The 19,373-nt window shown below is 37.2% G+C and overlaps 1 long non-coding RNA gene across 2 annotated transcripts in view; it reads left to right on the forward strand.

The window, feature by feature from the left end:
* LOC120097576 (uncharacterized) overlaps window positions 1-19,373 on the forward strand; it is an 82,470-nt gene that overhangs the window by 10,884 nt on the left and 52,213 nt on the right. The gene's annotated exons all lie outside the window — the stretch shown is intronic.

A 19,373-nucleotide genomic window follows, 5' to 3' on the forward strand; every position in this document is an offset into this window, starting at 1 on the left:
TCCCACATGCAGTCAGCAAACCCAGACACTACTGGGGATGAGGAGGTGCATGCAGATAGGTGCCGGATATAGCGCTCTCTTGAGAGGTTCTGCCAGAGCCTGACAAATAAAAAGGTGGCTGCTCATAGCCAACCATTGGACTGAGAATGGGACCCCCAATGGAGGTCTAACTCCATAGAAAGAACAATATCAACCAACCAGACACCCCAAAGCTCCCTGGGAATAAACCCCGAACCAAAGTGTATACATGGAGCAAACCGTGGCTCCAGCTGTATATGTAGTAAAGTATTGCCTTTTCAGGCATCAATGGGAGGAGAGACCCTTTGTCCTGTGAAGGCTTGATGCCCCAGAATGCCAGGGTGGGGAGGTAGGAGGAAGTGGGGTAGAGCTTCTTCATAGAAGCAGGGGGAGAAGGGGATGGGAGAGTGGGTTTCCAGAGGGGAAACCTGGACAGGGGATAACACTTTAAATGTAGCTAAAGAAAATATCCAATAAAAATAAATGGAAGGAGAAAAAGGATATTGAATAAAATATTCTGTAATTAAAATGATTTACAAAGGGTTTTGTTTACCATTACTCTTGACTGATTAACATTTGTCATAAACATGTTTGGAGTGGAGTGATGCCTTATTCTGGAAAATAATGTTCATTTGTAATTTAAGATTGTAATTTGATTCCCAAGAACCCACCATAATAGACTTGGCACAGCAGTCCTATACCTAAATTCTTGGTGCTAGGAGTTGGGGGCAGAGACAGAAACATCCTTGAAGAATGATGGTCATCCAAAAGAGCAAAGTCAGTGAACTACAGACTCAATGAAAGATTGAGCTGCAAAAACTAATATGAAAGTATGCAATATTGACCTCTTATCTTTACCCATGTACGTGTACACATAGATATAGACACACATACCACATTGCCGTCAGTTGCTTTGAGCTTGACTGATGCATTCAACTATAGTAGCTATAACACTTCACTTTCCCAAACAGCTGCGATAATGAAATAGCTGAAAGGTCTTGACATCAAGAGCAATTAGAAGAGCACATTCTCACTTTCATATGCTTTTGTTGACAAGAATTGAAAATATTTTCTGTGTCATTTTACTTAATAATACCATTCATCTGGTTCACTGTATCAAAAATGTAACCTCATCAAAAATATAACAGTAAGAATTCACATTTTGTTGTTAGCGAATAATCTTTGACATAAATAAGTTAGAAAAACTAAGCACAATTTTACGAATGATATTTATCAACATATCTCCATAACATGTACATGCAAACAGCCTCTTTTAGTTATTGAGATCTGCCTTTGGCACATTTGGTCTGCATCAAGTGATTTTGATTACAAACCAGTATTGGAGTGTAAAAATAAACTCCAAGGACATGTATTTGAAGCATCTTTCACTTTTGTATGAATGTATGTAACAAGCAATGTAGAAAATCAATAGACTACACATTATAAAACACCCAGTGACCTCCCCAAATATTTGCATGTGAAAGACTTTCTTTCCTATTGTGGGTCTAGTCATTGAGAAGTGATTAGTCTCCTGAGGTCTCTGACTTAATGGGTTAATTTAGCAATAGATTTATAACTGAATGGCTTTTTGAAAGTTATAGAAACTTTAATAGGGACTCCTAGTGGAAAGAAGTGAATGACTGGGGACATGCTTTTGCATCTTTTAGTCATCTTCCCCTCTCTCTCCCTCTCTCTCTCCTTCTCCTTCTACCTCTAGGTATCTCCTCCCTTATCCTCTTCTTTATTTCATGTCATGTCTCCTCTCCTCAATCACTCCCATGCACCCTTCCCTTCTTCACACCCTTTCATTTTCTTCCTCCATCGGTTCTTACCTTCATGAATCCTGTGTGACAAGCAACTATATTCTCCCACCCCTTTCCTCTATTATGTTGTACCCTATCCTATGACAGGGAAGAGACCAACCGCAGACTAAAACCTCTGTAAACATCCACTAATAAAATTATGTCCTTTTCATAGGATTTTCTTTCAAGTATTTTTGTAATAGCAGTGAGATGTTTCCTCCATTTATAAGCTATTAAATACAATCACTTTCAAGAACTGGAACTTTGTCAAATTTTAAACATTATGCAAAAATGTTTGTAGGAAAACAAAGCATTATGATCTTATATTGTCTAATTTGTCCAGCTATTTGCTCAGATGAGACAATAGACACATAGCAAGACTGATATGGAAGCAAGACCTCTCCACATACAGAAGTTCAATAGAGAGGAAAGGGTAGCTTGTCTCTTAATATTTTTGAAACAGAAGGAAAACAGACTTGAAAATTCACACCTTTCATACCTTTCTTCATTATAATGGAAACAATACTGACGAGAGAATGGTATATTCTGGAATAGTGTTGGATAATCAATGTTGACTGAATTGGCTACCACCCAATCTTATAGAAAGAGCTAACAAAGGCCTCATGGAAATCTAACATCACTTACCGCTCCTCCCTCTCCTCCCCTACTCTACACATCTCTAGGGAATTCTCTCTGAGATAGACTTCAAGCTCAACTGAGCTAGACCTTTTTGAAGAGACACAAACTCTGGTTTACTGCTGTAGATTTCTGACTTTACTGAATCAAGATCAATTGAGGGTACAGATCATACCCTGGCCTTACCAAACAGCAGGAGGAGTTTCATCACAGAGAACAGAAAGACTCAAGACAACAAACTGCCTGGGGTCTAGTTGCAACTGAGTGTCATTCCTATAAAGCAGGCTGCTTTTCTATCTTGGGGTGATAGTACAGTGTGAACTCAGGTGTTCTGTTTACACTATACTTGAGTTTCCTAAGTGGGCTTCTATTTTTCTATAATGAGGAATCCTGACTGACACTAACATAAAAGGGGAAGTCAAGGCCTAGGTAGTTATGAAAGCCAAACACAGAATATGTTAAGTACAATAAGGACTGGCATCATCAAGGCTTCCAATGCAACCGTAAGTGCTCAAGTATCGTTAAGAATATAGAATCTGGAAGCAGTATTCAGTTTTGATTAGAAGAAGATTCTAAAACTAAGTCGGTGCATGTTGGCACCTGCACCTCCAGTGTGTGAATATCAGGCATAGGTCTACGGGATTGAAAGAAAACACGTACATGGAGTGCCACCAAGGCTTTACTGAGATCTCCTTATATACCCGAGGCAAAAGCCATGGAAAAGAATGTAGGTGAAATCCCCAACCAGGAAAACAGGAAAAGTCTGTGTGGTGGACACTGCCTTAGTCCCATTCCGAACCAAAAGAAAGGGGGTGACAACATGCATGGCATAAATTTTAGAAAATTTTTTTCTTAATTGACCAATGTCTCAAATATTGAAAAAAAAATTGAATCTTTTGGAGCAGCAGCTACTACCTGAAATTTAAGGCATGTTGTAAGAGTAAAGGCTTGTAGTAATATTAAAATGTCTATATAATGAATAATATACACTGAAAGATTCAAAGTCTTAGCTTCTTGTATTGAAGCAGTGACAAAAAATTTTTACATAATGTAGGGCCAAGAGTGATTCCTCAAGGCAAAATTTTCCAATGGTATCACTTCTTGGGCTCTCCAAAATTATAAGCAAGTTCACTAAATAAAAATCCTTCACAATTGCCAGGATGTAAAGTAAGAGCATAAAAACAATCTTTTAGATCTATAATAATTGTATATATATTTCTTGAAATAGCAGTTGGAGTGAGCAAACAGACTGTAATGCTCTTATAAAGTTCCACAGTCTCATCAACCTTTCGTAAATCCTGTAACAATCTCCACCTGTTTGATTTTTTCTTAATTACAAATATGTGAGTTAGAATCTTGAGGCTGTCTGTGGTCAAACTGTAAACTGTAGCCAGTGTAACACTGGCAATCTTTAACCACAATCTAAGTTTCCTTTAACACCAGAGTACAATGATAACTTGGAAAGCAAAACTCAACCTCCAACAAACCATCTATTCTCCAAAATCCAGTCTCTCCAAAACACCAAGTCCATTCTCCATGATCCATAGTTTGACTGCCAATTCTTGCCTGTGAACGAATGATTGTGTAGGCTCTAATTCCTCAACAAAGAGACATTGCCCTAAATTCTTTTATTATAAGTGTGATTTCTAGGATAACAATTATATTAAAATATTATTCTAATTTAGACCTGTTTTCCTGGGTTGGCTCATGCCATGTGTTGTCTAAAATTACTCCATCTGAATTATGAGGTTTAAGCCAACTTTATGTTACCAATGTTACAAAATTTTAACCATACACAATAACTTAAAAGCCAGTAACCTATAACCAAGACATGTGGAGCATATTATACATTTAAAACCAATCAAAAAATGAAGTGACTACACATATCTTTAATATTTAGATCAAACACCATTTTATCTTTTCTAACTGATTTTAAAGAAGCAACTTGTCACCTGTTGAATCCAATTAATCACAGTCAAAGATTTTTCTAAGACATACAGCCATCAGTTCCATTACCATAGAAGCTTTGAAACTCCTGGCCCTTCAGGTTTGGCTAGTGTAAACATTTACCTAGCCCCCTGGGGAGCTTCCCCAGCGGACTTAGGCTCCTAGCTACAGATGCAGGGCTCCAAAAGCCAATTGAAACTGCTTTTTATTTATTTTTTCCTTTCTTTAAAGGAGTTAAAACTATATCAAGGGGTGAATCAACCAACATCTAAAAGTTTTAACCACTTTTTTCTTTTAAACATGAAACACAAAACATTCAAGCAATGAGAAGCAAAACCCAGACATAAATTGACATACATCGACAGCTTGGTGCACCAAGGACAGACAATACACAAAGAGGAAAAGAACTAGATGGTGTCCCACCAAAGGGACCCAGATATCCTACCTAGAGAGTCCAGAACCAGAATTAAGCACTTCTCCAATAGGAGCCAGCAAGGAGACAAGAGGTCTCCTACCTCCTTCTGTCCCCAGGAGAGCTCCAAAAAACCTAAAACTCATTTCCTTCTTTTGCCAAAGCATCTGTGGAGACTCCTGGATGACTGTTTTTCTCAACCCCATTCTCTCTCTTGTCTAGGATGTAAACTGTCTCGAGTCAGGGCCCGAAGACTAAAGGCATCTATGAGAATTGTCTTTGCTTCTCTAGATTTTAGCATAACTCTAAAAGAACACACACAAAAAATTTTTTACCACTATTACCTTGTCCCTTTTAACCTGTTTCCAATCCAGAATATTCAAACCACCACTAGCTGTAAACCAAGGACTGACTTTTTCTATACTTTTAACAAAATCTTGGGCTATCTTTACCTTTATACCAGTACCTTGTTGTTTGAGTAAACTTACAAGCTGATCTACGACCAATAACGAGGAACTTGTAGTTCCCATGGCTAAGGCAAAACCTTTGTAGCGCTACTTACTTTTAGCTTTGCCGTGTGGTCGCCGCTTGTCCCCAGAACCTTCTGCTTCCTTGCTGGCGGGCCTTTTGGAATGATCCCGTCAGTTTTTCCTCTCTTTCTGGATCTCAGTGGGACCTCCAGATGTTGGCACCTGCACCTTCAGTGTGTGAATATCAAGGTATAGGTCTACAGGAGTGAAAGAAAACACGTACACGGGTCACCCGTTTTCAGAGAGTGCCACCAAGGCTTTACTGAGATCTCCTTATATACCCGAGGCAAAAGCCATGGAAAACACCAAGGCAGGTGAAAATCCCCAACCAGGAAAACAGGAAAAGTCTGTGTGGTGGAAAGTTCCAGGCCCAATCAGGGGCTTAAACAACTTCTTAACAACAACAAACTGGAAGGCTAGGTGGGGAGGAAGGGTGCCATGGAAAAGCCCAAATCAGGGGCTAAGAGCAGCTGCCAAGGGTGTAAACAACTTCTTGCTACAGCAGACTAAAAGGCTCATTAAGGGGGAAGGGAAACATCCCAAGATAGGGCCCAAGAGGTGCAGAGTTGTATTAAGTTTCTGAAAAGATGGATGTGTTAAAGAATTTATATTTAGCATTACACGAAAAAAATCATCCACATAGATTTTATTACAGCACAACATGTAATTTCCACTATATGGTAGATATTAATATATTACATTTGTCCAATATTTTAAAACAGTCAGACTTGCCAATTTACCTTAGAACAATTATAGCTGTTGTTATGAACCAACTCTGTATTATCTGCTCAGCAAGGATTTATATGCAGCTCTCTGTTTCTGAGCATTATGTTTCATTTTCAGTGTTTTGCAATAATGTACATTATTCGATTTTACACTTATCCTATATGAAAAAAACCAACTCCTTTTTCTCTGAGAAGTTCATTCTGAGCACAGCATAATTCATACAAAACATTTTTAAAACAACGTTGGCATATTTTTCAGTCACTCAAATGATAGAATGACTCAATATAATTATTCCAAAGAATTTTCAATTACAATTATCACTCATAATTATCATATTTTCCAAGCAGGATAGCATTTATAAAGAGAAACACTTAAATAGACTTATTTCAACAAGGTTTCTTGAAAGATCATTAAGACCCCAAAGTGAGACCAATAATATAGAGCAACAGGTGTTCCAGCTAAATACAAAGAGTCAAGAAAACAGCAGAATCGGTGAAGTTGAACTGGTTCCAGCAGAGTCATTTGGCAAAAAGAAGAAAGAGTGATGTGTAAGTCTTAAAATCTCATATGGGTCTATGAAAAGCCTTAAAAAATTGGGTATGAAAGGGATCTAGAGTATACTGTTGAATGTATATAAAAATATGAGTGAAGATGCACTAAAAGACTGGGAGAATATATGGACAAAACAAACTGACAACATAAACAAACAAACAAACAACAACAAAACAAAGAGGATTTTAGCTTGGGCTAACCTGTTTTCCCTTCTGCATTGAACTAAATCTCCCCAACAATGCAGAGATATAATAGTTAAGACACACTGTCAGAAGGATCCCATAGATAAATCAGTTTGAAAGCCACATTGGAAGAGGAATGGAGAGGAAGAAAACAAAACACAATATACACTGTTCTTTTCTGAAACATCGTTTTACAACCAAGAGTAGACATCTCCTTCGAAAGCCCAGAATGTGACAACATGACATGTGGTATTCTGTGACCCTCTGTACAAATCCATTTAGTGTTACAATGAGATGTGTTTCATAAGGGCATTCCCAGCAACTTTAAATCTAGTCAGATAATGCACATATTTTTTTATCACAACCCAAGTGTATTAAAAGCAGCAGAGTAGTTAAAAGAATATAAGCTACCTCGAGGCTTGGTGGTACATACTCATAGTTCCAGCCATTGGAAGGTGGTGATAGATTGACCATCAGATCACTTCCAGACTCAGAAACAAAGCCAGTACAGAAACAGGTTTAAAGATATACATATATTGGGAACATTGACTCTGAAAATATGAAATAAGAATTTAATTGTAATTCTATAATAAAATTTAGGGCTAAATCACTGGTGTATGTCACATGGAAGGAAACCACACATGCATACACTTTGACAGAGTAAATAGGATTGGTAGACCTAATAGATTACAAGTTTAGTGGGAGATGACTGTAAATAAGATTAACTAAATGCAATTGATTCTGAAAATATAAAATAAAAATATTGTTGAAAACTCAATGAAACAATTTATGTATGACAAATATGAAGTTTAAAAGGCCCAGTGGAGGCGATCCGGAAACCACCCAGACCTGAAGGGACCCGGTCAACAGTTCTCTGCACCCAAATTCCGTGGGAGGGAGAGCTAAACCTTCAGAGGGGCAGACATGCCTGGGAAGCCAAAAGAGACTACACTCTGCCCACATTTCTGACTCCAGAGGAAAACACCTGTAACACCATCTGGGACACCAGTGCACAGGGGCTCAGGGAAAAGATAGAACTGGCCCTCCTGGATGCCACTCTCACAGAGAGCTCAAAAGCAGCACCCCATGAGCAACTTGAGCCACGGGACCACAGGTAAGACCAACTTTTCTGCTCCAAGCCACCTGCCTGGTGGACTAAGGCACATGCCCACAGGAACAGCTGAAGACCAGTAGATAGGAAAGAACACGCCCGAAAGCAGAACACTCTGCTCCCATAACTGGCTGAAAGAAAACAGGAAAACAAGTCTACAGAACTCCTGACACACAGGCCTATAGGACGGTCTAGCCAACGTCAGAAATAGTAGAACAAGGTAACACCAGAGACAACATGATGGCGAGAGGCAAGCACAGGAGACCAAGCAACAGAAACCAAGACTACATGGCATCATCATCATCGGAGCCCAATTCTCCCACCAAAGCAAACACTGAATATCCAAACACACCAGAAAAGCAAGATCTAGATTTAAAATCACATTTGATCATGATGCTGGAGGACTTCAAGAAAGACATGAAGAACTCCCTTAGAGAAACGCAGGAAAACATAAATAAACAAGTAGAAGCCTATAGAGAGGAATCACAAAAATCTCTGAAAGAATTCCAGGAAAACACAATCAAACAGTTAAAGGAATTAAAAGTGGAAATAGAAGCAATGAAGGAAGAACACAGGGAAACAACCCTGGATATAGAAAACCAAAGGACGAGACAAGGAGCCGTAGATACAAGCTTCACCAACAGAATAAAAGAGATAGAAGAGAGAATCTCAAGAGCAGAAGATTCCATAGAAATCATCGACAGAACTGTGAAAGATAATGTAAAATGAAAAAAGCTACTGGTCCAAAACATACAGGAAATCCAGGACTCAATGAGAAGATCAAACCTAAGGATATTAGGTATAGAAGAGAGTGAAGACTCCCAGCTCAAAGGACCAGTAAACATCTTCAACAAAATCATAGAAGAAAACTTCCCTAACCTAAAGCAAGAGATGCCCATAAACATACAAGAAGCCTACAGAACTCCAAATAGATTGGATCAGAAAAGAAACTCCTCCCGTCACATAATAGTCAAAACACCAAACGCACAAAATAAAGAATATTAAAAGCAGTAAGGGAAAAAGGTCAAGTAACATATAAAGGCAGACCTTTCAGAATCAAACCAGACTTCTTGCCAGAGACTGAAAGCCAGAAGATCCTGGAGAGATGTCATACAGACCCTAAGAGAACACAAATGCCAGCCCAGGTTACTGTATCCTGCAAAACTCTCAATTAACATAGATGGAGAAACCAAGATATTCCATGACAAAACCAAATTTACGCAGTATCTTACTACAAATCCAGCGCTACAAAGGATAATAAATGGTAAAGTCCAACATAAGGAGGCAAGCTACATCCTTGAAAAAGCAAGAAACTAATCATATTGGCAACAAAACAAAAAGAAGAAAAGCACACAAACATAACCTCACATCCAAATATGAATATAACAGGAAGCAATAATCACTGTTCCTTAATATCTCTCAACATCAATGGTCTCAACTCCCCAATAAAAAGACATAGATTAACAAACTAGATACGCAATGAGGCCCCTGCATTCTGCTGCCTACAGAAAGCACACCTCAGAGACAAAGACAGACACTACCTCAGAGTGAAAGGCTGGAAAACAACTTTCCAAGCAAATGGTCAGAAGAAGCAAGCACGAGTAGCCATTCTAATATCGAATAAAATCGATTTTCAACTAAAAGTCATCAAAAAAGATAAAGAAGGACACTTCAAATTCATCAAATGAAAAATCCACCAAGATGAAATCTCAATCCTAAATATCTATGCCCAAATACAAGGGCACCTACATACATAAAAGAAACCTTACTAAAGCTCAAAACACATAGGCGAATGCCATCATTGAACCACTGAACTGAGAATGGGACCCATGTTGAAGGAATCAGAGAAAGAACTGGAAGAGCTTGAAGGGGCTCGAGACCCCATATGAACAACAATGCCAATCAACCAGAGCTTCCAGGGACTAAGCCACTACCCAAAGACTATATACATGGACTGACCCTGGGCTCCAACCTCATAGGTAGCAATGAATACCCTAGTAGGGGCACCAGTTGAAGGGGAAGCCCTTGGTCCTGCAAAGACTGAACCCTCAGTGAATGTGATTGTTGGGGGGAGGGAGGTAATGGGGGGAGGATGGGGAGGGGAACACCCATACAAAAGGTTAGGGTGATGCTGGCCTGGAAACCAGGAAGGGGAATAATAATTAAAATGTAAATACGAAATACTCAAGTTAATAAAGATGGAAAAAGGAAAAAAAAGGCCCAGTGGATCGGATGAATAGTAAAATGGAACTTACCAAGTAAGTAAGACACTGAAAACATGGGATGAGAATCATTTCTGAAAAACAAACAAGCAAATATATTAAATTGAAATGAGATAGAGTGGACAAAAGGTGTTTTGGCATTAATCTTATTGAAACCCCATGAGTTCAGACACTAAGACTTGTAGAAAATCTAACTCATTTTGAAACACAAATTATTGAAGTTTCTCTATTATCTGAATAATCAGTTGGAAACCCACAGCAAATCATCCCAAAGCATTATATATGGAAGATAAAATGATAACACATTTCAACATAGTTGAATGAAATTTAACAGATCAGTAACAAGGAAATAATATATCAGAAAGTAAAAGCAGAATGTCAAAGTACACGGAGTAAAATTTGCACTGGGCATGTTAACATAGTATAAGAAGGACGAAGAGTCTCAAATATATAGGGATTTTATTTTATAACACCTTTTATTTACCCAAGTTCCTCTCGAAGACAGGTTAAATAAAGGTGTGCCTCAGTGTAAAAGACTCAGATATTTTGGAGCAAGAACTTCAGAAGTTCTCTGTTAGCTTTGTCTAAACAGGTGGAATATGTTTCCAAAAATGATGAACCAAAAGAAAAACACCTAACATCCATCTATGGTATTTAGGATAATTATTGGAGAAATTACTTGTAGCTGTGAAATAATTTAAGAAGATCCCACATGTAGTAAGATGACAGTTTAGAGAGAGGACTTTTTTCAGCTTGTTTCAGAGACTTCTACTTAGGGTCATTGAGATCCAGCAGGAGTCTACAGTGAGGAGGCTGCTGACTCAATATTGTCCAGAAAATAGAGGTAGGTAGAGGCTGGGGACAAGAAAGATCTATCCAGAGTCTTTACCCATGGATTTCCTTTTTTCTACCTGATTCATATTTCCAGGTTCCAGAAGCAACTAAAAGCTAATGATGTTGAATGTGTAGTGATTTTATCCATCATTTTATCCATTAGATGGATTTTATCCATTAGATTTTATCCATTAGAGCAGAGTAATAGTAATGGTTGAATCCAGTATTTTTCCAAGACTTCATCACTAACAATTAAGCCCTGAGACCATGAGCATATCAGGGATGCTTCAGGTTTACACAACAGCATTTCCTTTCTAAAGTTCTACTCATACAATCCTCCTGGCAGCAATTCATCTCCAACTACCTGTCTGACGAGCTAGCATATAGCATGATCATCACCCTAGGAAAAAACATTTCTGTTTCCTCGTCCTCTATCACACAGTGCTACTACTTAGTAAATTTCAATGACTTATGTCTGTGATCCAAATCAGGCAGTTAGTTTCTTCTGGCATATTTGTAATTACTTGATGTATTTTCTACCTATATTGGTTTTGATAGATGAAAGATTTCTTTCTCTTACTTAATATAACAATTGAAAGATCAAAAAAGGATAAAAATGGGTAATGAGGAAGGGTGGGGCTTGGCAAAAAATACACAGGGGCCATACAAGAGAGAAAGAGAAAAGTGAGAGGAACATGGTAACAAGCATTGGTGTGTTGTGGCCAAGACAATCCCTAGAGCACATTTCAACCAAAATGCTATAACATCTAATATTTCTTATGCTAATTAAAAATAAGGTGAAAGCACACTTTCAGGCCTTCAGTGTATACTTTCATGTATCCCTCTAAATCTTGGGGTGAATTCCTATAGCAATAGCAAATCTTCCCCTAAGACTCCACTTTTTTTCTAGTACATTTCAGTTTCTATCAAGACTCTCTATAAGTCATGGTTACAATATTCCACAATATATGGAAAAATACTCACTTCATTTATTATATTTCCAACATGATTCCCTACAACTTGAATGTAAGACTCATCTTTTTGTCCACCATTTTTGAAGCCTTTGCTCCTGCCATGAGTGGACCCCTCCAGTGTAGGGGAATGTCAGGGCAGGGAGTCAGGAAGGAGGGTGTTTGGGGAGCAGGAAACCCTTTTAGAAGAAATGGAGGGGGATGGGTTAAGGGGCTTATGGACGATAAACCAGGAAAGGGAATAACATTTGAAATGTAAATAAAAAATATGCAATAAAAAATTATTTTCAGGAATGAACACAAAAGGCTACAGGGTAAAAGCTGTTCTACCAGCTCTGATTTAAAATGCCACCTTCATTTTTAAAGGGGCTGATTTATACATGTGATACTCTTTGATTCAACAGGTCAAGTAGATTTCATATTAGTTAGTTGGGAATATGCAACACATCTTGATTCCACAGTTCTGCATAGTCCAGTTACCTGATCTTCACTCCCATTCATTATAGATGTAATCCATATTAATGATTGGAAAATAAGGATGGACAAATATACAAAGTGGCATTCTTGGCATTTGGTTTCATGTCCATCAGCAGTGTGAGGTGGAGACAGTTATGTATGCTTCAAGATGTGAAGTCACATAATTGTCCTCTAGTGCATGATACCACTTTTGCTCCACACCTGCCTATGGGTGATACAAGACAATGCCTTTATCTAAAGTTTCCTATTACACCACCCTCAGTTAACCAGCATAGGAATGAAAGGTGACTTTCTTTCTACTGTGCATTTGCTCTTGATGTTGACAGCTCATCTTTTTTGAAGTAACAGCTTCTATTCTCCTAAAGCCATAATTATACTCTTGATTATCCAAAGTCTGAAATATGGCCCTGTGCTCAAACTATCAAGAAGAGCCGAAGAGGGAGACCTAAAGAGTAGTAAACACTGCAAGATAGCAGGTGACTTGCAGCTACTGTGAGAGCTGCTCCCCATTCTGCTAAAGGATTGCCATAAAGCCTGCTCCCCAAGGCTTGGGCTATTTCTACTGGCTCCGGATGCTTTCAGCAGCACTTTCACTGGAGTTCCTGAACTGAGAACAGAATAAGAAAATGATTTCCGTGATTATTTCCTCTATTCTCCAAAGGAAGATTCTTAGGAGTGCCATTCTATGAACTCAGGAGGGGTGCTCACCCATCACTGACAATGGGCACCTCAAAGGATTAGGACTGAATTGTCACATGGAAAAATGAGTTGAGGAAGAATAAACCCTCTCTGTTAAGCTATTTATTGTGAATCTGCTATTTTGGTATTGAAAGTGCTTCTTGCTAACAGCCTTCAATTGCAGGCACATGAACAACTTTATAATGGCGGTGATTTTCTGCAGTAGGACTGTCCATTGGCTTTACTGATGAATCATTTGCCTGTTTCTTCTGTTTGTGCATTTCACTAAGTAGTTTCCTCAGGACACTTTAAGAAATGACATTCTGTGGATTCATAGTCCCTCTCATTATATTATTTTGTTCAATCTTGATGACAACTTTTTTTCATAGCTGGTTGCATAATTTGCAGTTCTAGACACACAAAGTGAAACAAAAATGTTTCATTCAAAAACTAAGAGTTTAAGAGGGTTAAAACAGATACTCTAAAACAAACTCGGGATCCCATTTAAAGAAGAAAGACTGTCAGACTAGTAAACTACTCCCCCAGGTAGTTGATCCTGGAATGATGTCACATGTCACCTGTCTCAGTCTATTGATGAGTAAACAGAACTCAGAAATTTCACTAATGGCTATCTACAAAAATTTACCAAAATGGTCCTAAAGTTTCATCCTTCATTCATTCCATCAAAATAGTTCTGAAGAAAAGAAGTGATCCAGAATCTCATCTATCTGCCTCAAATGTGTGCACAAGGGAATGTGTGTACACGTTTGTGTGTGTGTTTGTGTGTGTGTGTGTGTGTGTGTATTACTATAAAGATCATTAGATGTATAAATTAATACATATATCATTATATACCATTATATATATAGATAGATATTTCATTTGAATTTTATTCTTTTTACATTTACATCTATGGTTCAGATAATGGGTACAAAGGGAATCCTGCTGTCAACTCATTACATAATTGCTTTAATATGTTTTTCCACTTTGTTGAAAAGACATTAAGAGGTAACACAAAAACATCACAAAGTGTAATTCATGTTACATGCATCATAAGACAAACAAATTCTTCTCTATATCCAAAACAAAATACATACAAGGAGTATGATTTAAAAATATAAATTTATGAATTTTAAAAATTCTTTTTATGTTATTTAAGAATTTCATACATTTATGCAATATTAGATCAAGATAAATTTTAAGTAATAATATAGGGAATAGCAGTGCAAAAGTCAAGTGATCACCCTTCAGACACTATGGGTCCAAAAGTTATCATTCCAAACTAACATCTTCAAATGAGTAATTATGATGGTTCTTCCAACAACTAATGCTAATGATATGGATGTGTACTTAATATATGTACAGAAAACAGAAGTTATTTTATGATATTCAATTTCATCCTTTTAAAACTGTATAATAAAAACCTAAATATAAGGGTTCAGCGCCAGTATAATGATCAGGACTTACTCCCTATGATAAGAAAATATCTTTATGTAGTATTTAAGTAATAATAGAGCAAAATAAAGAAAAATAAGAATGTAACTGTAAAGCATGTTTTCTCTGGAAAAAAAATGAAATATATATATATATATATGGACACCTGATGCCATTTGCTCATCATTCATCTTCCTTACTGTCTAGAGTCTGCAAATCTTAGGAAAACTGTTTTGAAAAAGCTCAATATATATATATATATATATATATATATATATATACACACACACACACACACACAAACATACACACACCTGAATTATTTTTAAAACCTTACTTTTACTTAAGCAACAAGGAGCTTCCAAAAATTATTTGGTTTTTGCTTTTGTGCTTTTGTTTTATTTTGTTGAATAGCAATCTCTCCTTTGTTCTTATTATCAACTTTTATCATGGATAGACAGAGAAAGACACCTGACACCCAAGTGTTAGATCAATTGTGAGCATCGACTCTTAAAATTTTGCTAAATATAAGTAACTCAATCTTTATTTTCTTATTTATGACTTAAGCAAATCCCCAGAATGAATTACCGCAGGAGATTTGACTTTCCATCATTTTCCCCTGTATCTATCGTATTTATTTTGCAATTCATCATTACCATTCTGGTATCCCGCGACAGCAATTTTGGAAAGCCAAGGCACCTAGAGTGTTTCTTGTCAGTCCAATGAAAATTTGCAACTTGCATTAAAGCTATTCAGAACAAAGCTAGAGAGAAAATATTGAAATAAATTACCTCATCACTTTTGTTTCATTTAAAGCTCTTCAACTCCAGTATAGATCCTTATAGAAAATGCATCCAGTTAACAAGTGCTACCCCAGAAGGCAGGTAATACAGATTGAGGATACTCCTGAAACACCCTGACGGCAAATATGATAAGCGCTTAGCCTAGTTCATACCACTGTTCTGTGTATTGAAATACAAATGGAACCCCAAGATATTCCAGAGATATGGAAGGACACCTGATGCTATTCGCTCATCATTCATCTTCCTTACTGACTAGAGTATGCAAATCTTAGGAAAACAGTTTTTAAAAAGTTCAATAGTTATGCAGGGTCATTTGATTTTTTTTTCCATCCTTGCTTGTTATTTGTAAGCAGAAGCATATTTCAAGTTCAACTCTGGTTACTTCTTCTCTATTTTAATTGCTTGTTGTGATTACTCTTCTCTGTTTATTTTTAGAGTTAGCTGTATTTAGAATCTCAAGAAAAGAATATTTATGTCTCAGGCACAAGTATCTCAAGGGCAAATACAATGCAGAAGTCTGAAAATAAGCAGTAATGAAACCCCTAACTAAAGGTAGGCTAAAGTCAGGTGTTTTACATATCTGTCATCGAAGTGTTCAGAAAAACAGAAGTAGGATGATTGTTAAATTGAGGCCATAATGGGCAACATAGACTCTCACAAAACAAAACAAAACAAAACAAAACAAAACAAAACAAAACGAAACCAGAACATGCCTTTGTAACATTTCAAGCTACATTTCACAAACTGCCCAAAAAGTCCTGCTATTAACTTCAAGCAACAGCATGATACAGTCAATGAAATGAATATATTGTCTTCTACGTCTGCTCATACACAGCTCTTTTCTGCTTTGACATTAAGTATATTACAATAATAAACCATAGTCAGTAATGCACACCATGCCCCATGGATTCTGTAATTGAAGATGTTCTCGGAATTCCTGATGTATATTGCAAATTGTGTTGCTTACATCAACAAACGATGGCATCTCATTTTATAGGAGATATCCCAGAAACTATTGATCACTAAAGGCTTAAAACTCAAAGGGTACATGGACTGTGTCTATGTCTTTAGTTGCCCCTGAGGACATTCATTTATGTACACGTAGGGAAGGACTGATTGACATATCTGTGAATATATAGATCCCACAGTCAAAAGCTGGCTCCAAAACTAGGTACTCTGAAACTATATTTTCCCTTGGTTACCACCCCCAAGAGAGCTACAGTAATGCTGTTGCTTTTTTAGGAAAGTGGGCATGGAGAAGACCCTGATGATCCTTTCTTTTCATTCTATCTGCATCAGGTGCCAAACACACTTCTTCAGCCTTCTCTAAATGACTTAATTTGTAGTCCATATGAAAAGGAATGGATATGACAGTGAAAACTGCAAAAGATTTTGTTGTAATTGTGTTTTTTTCTACTTGTTCTTCATTTTCTTTCATTTCTCTTCCCCTGCTTGGTTTTATTTCAAACTTCATGCCACTTTGCTTCCTTATTTCAACTATCTATTCTGGCCCTTTCTTCCTTTCTGCTTTCTCTTCCTTCTTGGTCTATCCTGTTGTTTCACTTCCTGATAAATATAACACAGACCAGCACTTCCACTTTGAAAGCAACACTGGATGAAAATTAATTCAAAGTTAAAAATCAAAAAGGAAAACAAACAAAATAGATTAATGTTTAACGTTTAACGTTTCTGAAAGGCCAGATATTTTAGCTATGATTAGCATTATTCAATTTGCACAATAGCTAATTTCTTCATAATTGTAATCAAATAATAATAAAGGGTTTCTTATTTTTAAAATCATGAATACCTTCCAAAGAATTTTTTAAATTGCTTAAAATGTAATTACTCACTATCCAGTGTTAAATAATCATTCAAGAGTCAAGCAGAGTTTGAATTTTTTTGTTATAATTTAGTTGGGTAATATTTTAACTTAGGGAAACAAAGTTCTGTTGTTTAGCCCTAATTGACTTCAAAGTCAAGAGTAAAATATAAAGTTTCCTAATATCTTTATAGTGAGGTAAATGTAAAAATAATATCATATATAACATAGTTTTATGAACTAACATTTTAGATTGCTTTTACATTTTCTTTAATTAGAAAAATTCTCAATAACAAAAATAATTAGTGTGGTGAGTATACATTTTAATCCTAAGTGTAATTTTTGCTATATAGAAACAAAATTCTCTAATTGTATTTTCATTTCTTCTAAACTGTAAATTGAAATATGAAAAATTAATCCTCTCAATGTGACACTGATGATGAACCCCATGTTATCTGGCTTGTTGGTCGAATCTTTGTTTTGTTTTCAAAGCAAACAGTCATATTGAGACTATTTCTATCCTTGGCTAATAATTGGGCCATAACTTAAAAAATACATACTCAAGGGAAAATATCATATAATTACATATAAGTTGTGAGTCTCCTGGGGATGAACCTGTTTGCACAACTTATACATAGCATAAAAAGAAATATGATCCAAATTTAGTCAAGGAATATGCCAAGCATATTAGATCATGAAAGTTCCTATAGGCCAGAACAGGTATATTTTATAGCTTCAAAATAGGGTGCCAGACAGTTGCTTTTAATTACTCTAATCTTCATCAGAAATACAGCAACAGCAATGATACATCAAGGAGTGGCTATGCCTCACTAATTAAAATTGTTGTTCCCTAATCTCAAAAAAGACTTAGGTGGAAACCTGGGTGTGGTCCAGCCAAGTGGTGAGGTGTAGAGAGAAGACAATGATGGTAAGTAGCTTCTCTTTAAAGAATAGATAAATGCAGGCATGCTCAGGGTGCTGGTTGTACAAAGGCCAGAGGTATACGATGGTTGTTTTCTTAATAAGCATTCAACATATATCCTAGTGTGCCAGCTTCTCTTCCTCCAACTTCCTCCAGGAAGGTCTCTTTCTGTCTGTCTGTCTCTCCCTCTTTTGATTTCATCATTTTTATTTTCATGTAGTAATTATCAATTTAAAACATACAAATTGATATATTTTAAAATTTTTGTAGTAAAGCGTCTCTCTGAGGTGTAATTTCAACTTGTTGAGATTGCTGTCACCAAAGAAACGGGAATGTCAGAAAATGCTGGCTTGTTGTTTGAAGTAGACAAGGTTATTTCATGAGTATCACTGAGTGATTGCTAGTTTTGTGTCCCGTAACTTTAACAAGCTACTATTTGCTGCTGTAATTTGTGCATGTATGCATCCTATTTTGTTGTTGTTGTCATATCATTTTATTCATTTACATTTCAAATGATATCCCCCTTCCCAGTTAGCCCTCCACAAACCCCCATTCTATTTCCTGTCTCCCCTTTGCCTCGGTGAGGTGTTCCTCCACCCACTCACCTACTCCCATCTCACCACTCAGGCACCCCCTTCACTGGGGCAATAAGCCTCCACCAAGGGCCTCTCCTCCCACTGATGTCAGATAAGGCCATCCTCTAGTACATATGTATCTGAAGCCATGGATCCTCCATGTATACTCATTGGTGGGTGGGTTTAATTTCTGGGAGCTCTGCATGGTCCAGTTAGTTGATAATGTTCTTGCTATGGAGTTGCAATTCCCTTCAGCTCCTTTAGTACTTCCCCTACCTCTTCCATTGGGGTCCCCAGGCTCAGTACAATGGTTGACTGTGAATATCTTCATCTCTATTGAGCAATGCTGGGAACAGCCATACCAGGTTTCTGTCAGCAAGTGCTTCCTGGCATCAGCAATAGTATCTGGTTTTGGTGTATGCAGATGGGATGGATTCCTAGGTGGGTTGGTTTCTGAATGGCCTTTCCTTCAGTCTCTGTTCCATTTTTTGTCCCTGTCTTTCCTTTGGACTGCAGCAATTTTGAGATGGGTGGTTGGACCAATTCTGCAACTGGGGGCTGTGCCTATCTACTGGAAGTGGTCTCTATAGGTTCTATCTCTCCTTTTGGAATATTTCAGCTAAAGTCATCTCGCTTGGGTTCTGGGAGCCTCTCACAATACCAACTCAATCCTTCTGTTGCCTTTACTCCATAAGAGCACAATGACAAAGCATATATATGGA

This window comes from Rattus norvegicus, chromosome 16 (genome assembly GCF_036323735.1).
Source record: "Rattus norvegicus strain BN/NHsdMcwi chromosome 16, GRCr8, whole genome shotgun sequence".
Taxonomy (NCBI): Eukaryota; Metazoa; Chordata; class Mammalia; order Rodentia; family Muridae; genus Rattus; species Rattus norvegicus.